General features: G+C 36.2%; 1 protein-coding gene across 6 annotated transcripts in view; it reads left to right on the top strand.

The window, feature by feature from the left end:
• The first annotated feature begins 2,969 nt into the window (after positions 1-2,969).
• The window catches only part of LOC135215515 (monomeric sarcosine oxidase-like), a 42,543-nt gene continuing 39,923 nt past the window's right edge, over positions 2,970-5,589 (top strand). For 5 of the 6 annotated variants that reach the window (XM_064250332.1, XM_064250333.1, XM_064250330.1 and 2 more), the window contains exon 1: positions 2,970-3,078. The gene's annotated coding sequence lies outside the window, so the exon portion shown is untranslated. The remainder of the gene's footprint in view (positions 3,079-5,589) is intronic. The other variant, XM_064250329.1, reaches the window with a different exon arrangement.

Raw genomic sequence — 5,589 nt, 5'->3', positions numbered from 1 at the left:
TTCATACACATATGCGAACGCAGATGACGTAATATGTTTTCGTGTTGAACTCGATGCTAACCACCCCCCATATGCCCATAGGCATATAGAGATAGAGAACTATTCATTAATTTCATTCGATTCCGATACCTGGTTGGGTGCGTTAGGGAGAAATCTCTCTCTCTCTCTCTCTCTCTCTCTCTCTCTCAAAGCTTTCTCTCGCGTGCACGTGCTCATTCGCGAGACTGTTTCATTAACGTAATGTAATTCACATTTATATATGAGCTGGTCACTCAGTTAGTAATGTATATGTTGTTTGTGGAATCTGAGCATAGTGTTATTAATGTATTTTTGTGAAGGCGCCCACGAATTGTTGAAGATTGTAACAGGCCTTTCTTTTGGGTGAGAAGTTGCAACTGCGTATACAGGTATTTTACAAATGTTTTGAAGTGCACTTCGAGGTTTTATTTTACAGTGTTTGGATAAAGTCATTTTACTTATGCATTTTTTCTTTTTCTTTGTTCTTTTGACATGTCCATTTTATATGCTTAATATTTGTACTGTCAATGCTTTAATTGTTTTCATATTATGCATTATGTTTTTCTGCATTGTCTTTATTTTGTTTAATTAGTTTGAATAATTTTTGATTGTGTAACTTTTGAATCTTACACTTATGAATTAATTTGTATTTAATTAAAGTTCATTTCAAATTTAATCATTACTTTATAATTTGATTTAATTAATTTTCTTGATAAACTTTGATTTAATTTTGGTTAATAATTAATTCAAGAATTAATTAAACTTTTGTTTTCGAGTAATAACAATTTCTCTGATATTGTGAATTTCACTTATAAATTTTGAATTTAGAAATAAACTTTTGCATTCGAAATTTATATTAGCATTTTATTATACCACTAGTATTATAGAGGTAGAAATATAGAGTGGTAATTGTGCCGTTTCCCTCAAATGAATCAGAATCAGGGAAATAATTAGATTTGAAATTAGTGAAGGAGTGATGCCCTTCAATTAAGATTACCTTACATCTAATTTAATGAACTTAGACTGATTGTTTTCTTGACTGTTCAGTTCTATAAGGGATCACTGTTACCTTTAGAGTATTCAGTCGTTTAGTATTTGTGATGAAGGGTCAGGTGTCTGGCTGTAGTGAGGTAAGCCATAACTAAGTACTTGATCAAACTGTGCCTTGAGTACAAAAGGTGTCCCAGACCCAGGAATAAAAGGGTCTCTTGTGCTAACAAGTACAGATGGTAAGTGTGGTAACCAGATACTTGGCAATTTGAGTTAACAAATATCAATGGTGTCCAGACCCAGATCTTTGGCTACTTCCCCTCCCCCAAGTATTAACGGTGTCCAGACCAGATACTCTAGGCTGCTTCGTCACAATATATATATGTATATATATATATATATATATAGAGAGAGAGAGAGATTCCCAATTAACTTGTTTGCCTTCGTGCCTGCATCTATTTGCATATGGATCTTGTACCTTATCCGCAGAAATTCCTCCATTTCTTCGAGGAAACCCGTCCCCTGTTTCTTTTGTTTCTTCGTTGATTTGTAGCACCTTTTAACGGCCTGTTATTCAGTCTTTTATTGATTCGAACATAGTTTTTCCTTTCTACTGGATTTTTCCTTTGAAGTGCGCAGATTCTTTTAACGTGGGACTTCTCTCTGTACATTTCCTTCATTCGTGAATGTCTCCTTTACAAATTAAGTAATATAGGAAACTTGATACATGAATACTCTGTACGATTTCTTGATCTATCTTTATGTTTTGTTACCTGTTCTTTCAACAAGATTATTATTATTATTATTATTATTAGTAGTAGTAGTAATAGTTGTTGTTGTTGTTGTTGTTGTAATACTAATTCTCTGTGTAACCAAGTTTGTCTACCATTTTTGTTCTTACCAAAGGGACTGTAGATGGGAAGAAAAGGCATTTCAAAGATTCATTTTGCCGTATCACTAGGTGTAATTAATATGTTGAATGTCTAATTTTTTCTTACTCCATTTGAATTCTGTTATGTCCAAGGGCACTGATAACGTAATTATCACGTTAGGATCGATAACATAGCGCCACCCAGGAAGCTCGTAAAGGACGGCTTGTCTCCTGACTTCATAACACTTCTTTAATTAATTTCTTCTTGATAAGAAATATTGTCATATTTTCCTATAACCTGTTGTGTTTTAATATATTTGCTTCTATGATATTGGTTTTGATCATTCAATTCCGTTTGCCTGTGCGTATTTGAATAAATCGTCTGTGGCATGGACACAGTTTTACTGTATTACAAATGCTCTGGCTGAGACTAATTTCGTAAATAGAAATTTATCTTGTTAAGTACCATGAGATAATACGATTTCTTCCCATTTCTTAAGCAGCTGAGGAAAGGAGACTGTTTTTTTCTTAGACTCATGTTGTAATGAAATTCTGTATTGCCAAGTGAGCAACATAGCCTCTGTCTCGAAGAATGTCGGGCAAACTTTGGAACTCTCTCTCATAGTACATTTTCCTAGATTCGCATGACAGTCTACCTTGCAAGGAACGAGTTTATATATAGATAATAAGGTCTATCTCTTCATCCCTCCCCACCCTGCTCTACCACACACCCCCCTCACCCGACTTCCTCTCTCCACAACCCCACACTCACAATTTTCCATAGAGATAAGCGGTAACAAAACATGAAGTCAATGTTTCAGCATCGTTCGCGTCTACGCAACCACCCCTTTTGCTTCTTCTGGGTTATGTTTGTTTTCTCCAGGCCTAGACTAGGAAAGGGTATCGCGGTAACCACACTGTACGGTCTTTGAAAAAAAAAAAAAAAAAAAAAAAAAAAAAAAAAAAAAAAAAAAAAAAAAAAAAAAAAAAAAAACAAAAAAAAAAAAAAAAAAAAAAAAAAAAAAAACGTTACAAGGTCCGATAATGACTACATCGCCTACGTTGTTCAAATTTAGAATCAGTCTGTCTACAGCGGTCGTGAGGAAACGTATACTATTGATGGGTTTACGGGATGGTTCGCGAGAAGAAAAGCCTAATGCTGGCGTAAGGTCACCTTAATCTAACAGCAATAGTAGAAGGTACCCCCAGATTGCTTATATGCAACTCCTTTGCTTTTTTAGTAAATAAACATTCACTTTTTTTATTTAATTATGGTAGTTCCAGATGTTACGGCCTTACTTTCAAGAGCGACAGAAGACTGTTGGCCTCACGTATATTATGGCCTTATGTCTTCAAATACAGAAACTTAAAAATCGACTTTGTGGACATAAGATCAGTCATATCATACCACGATATAGTTTCAATATCGTGTATCATACCACGCTTAGCCAATGAAAGGCGCCTATTGATTAATGTTCTCTTTATAGTATTTCCTTTCACCATTAGCACCTGAAAGAAATGACGTCATTTTTTCTCTATACAGATCAAGTAGAAAGCGTATTGAGGGTTAGAAAGTTGGGCATCCGTTTATTTTGATTAATGTTACGTAACCGCACCCAATGTACCTAATACAGCTGTGAGCCACCCAGCGTCCACTGTATAGGTTACCCAAAGGACTGCGATGTCAGTAATAGACAAAGTCGGGCCAGACAGAGATACGTAGTTTTCCAAAAGATTAAGTAGCGAGGAAGTCTTTGTCCCCGTTAGCGCCATTACAGTTCTTTTATCTTGTCAGATCACAGATCGATGTTCAAGTCGTGGCAGTGTGATACATCTGGAGTTTTTGGAAAAGTTATTGTCATCCTTAATGGGAAATGAAGTGATGTTGTTCAGTGAGAAGAGCAGAGTAGTTTTGTGGTATAGTCACCCTCAGCCGGAAAAGACGTCATAGAAAATGGAAAACGATCGATGACAAAGAAAGGTTGTGTTTGCAGTCTGCTGGAAACTTGTGAATTCCGTAAATTAAAATAAGTAAATAAATAAATAAATAACAGTGTTGGATACATATACACGTGAAGGAGCTAAAGCCAAAAGAAAAAAAAATTAGGTATATCGTACTTAGTTGCAGTACATTAGTGGAGGATGAGTTAAAACTTACTATGTGCATTACATATTATGATTCATAATCGTTGATATACGTGTGCGGAACTCATAATCGTTGATGAAATACAAATTAACTGAAAAGGGCAGCACTCCGATTCACATGTACAAAATACCAGCAGATTTGCGATATATAGTATATTCTTTTGTGTATCACTTTTTTTTTTTTTTTTTTTAGAACTGTGTCGTTTTTAGTAATTTGCTCTTATACTTGAAACCCATTTTCTTCAGATTTTATAATCCAGGAATGTCCTTCCTAATTACCAGCACAATTTCAGGAATGTGGAAGCTTCCGGGTAAAAATCCTTTCCACATTCATGTGTAGTAATGTACTCCCAAGAATATTTAAATATCTTATTGTCGGTCTAATAATCATATTTTCCAAAGAAAAAACCTCATCAGATGTGTCATAAAATTTTGATAAACCTGTCCACTGTCTCTATCTATAACTGCTTTAAGATTTCTATTCGTATCTGTACCTGAATCTTTTGTTCCATTGATTAACTGCAGATACTGCGATGTGTTAGCAGAGTCTCCGTGGATTTGATTTAGGAAGATCCTGTTTTATTTTTTATTGCTATTTTTTTTTTCCTTACCGCTCATTGGTGATGCCTTTGCATTAGTAACAAAACTTAAGGAAATTATACAGAAAGTGGAACATACCCATTCTAACTTGCTCCCAATCATACCCTCTTCCCCCCACCCACCTCCTCATCCCAGCCACCTTCCTCCACTCTTCAATACGATCACTGAATTTCTGATAGGTTTTCTCTCCCCAGAAATATTCCAGTTTTTCTCTCTCCAGAAATATTTCTTTCACAATTTATGCTCCGCACATAACCGAACTGCAACTTGATTTATTGATGATCTACATCCTTTATCATTCAAGACTCTTGGAAGATAAAATAAATTAGTGTCCAAAAGGGATTTTGAAAAGGTAATATTTCGGAGTTAATGGCATGCATCGGCGGCATCGTCTTTGAATTTCAAATGCGCTCATGGTTCGGTCAGGTCGCCTCTGCCCACGTCTTAGACGTGGCTGCGGTAACAGGTGATATGGGAGATTTTGTAACAAGTGGAGAGAGAGAGAGAGAGAGAGCGAGAGAGAGCCAGCCACTGGCACAGCACGCATTCTTGACAGGCGATTGAATCCGGAACTAGTTGCTAGGACTTGTTGGCACTTACCTCAGCCAGTGAAGTTTGTTTGAAGATGTGGGGATTCAGCTTGCTAGGAATAACTCTGAACTATCTTAAGAAGGTATTTTAAGGAATAAGAAGTCTGTTGTGGACCTATGACCTGCCCTATCAACCAATTAGGAAGATGTAATAAGTAAGCTTCAAAACAAGGAAAACGTGCCCGGATATGATCCAGGGTTTAATGACTGAGGGGTGAAGCTGCTGAATCAAAGTGCCCACCCCTACATTGTTACAGGGTATCAGGGTGGTATGACATCAGTTATCCACCGAGTAATTTAATTGCCTTGGTTTATGCCCATTTGCATATATCAATACAGAGGAAGTCAAAGTTTTTCAAGCCACTTGCAGCCAGA

The sequence above is a fragment of the Macrobrachium nipponense genome, chromosome 5 (genome assembly GCF_015104395.2).
Source record: "Macrobrachium nipponense isolate FS-2020 chromosome 5, ASM1510439v2, whole genome shotgun sequence".
In the NCBI taxonomy this organism is placed as follows: Eukaryota; Metazoa; Arthropoda; class Malacostraca; order Decapoda; family Palaemonidae; genus Macrobrachium; species Macrobrachium nipponense.
Note: the sequence above shows the minus strand (reverse complement) of the source record. Positions and strands in the feature narration are given on the sequence as shown.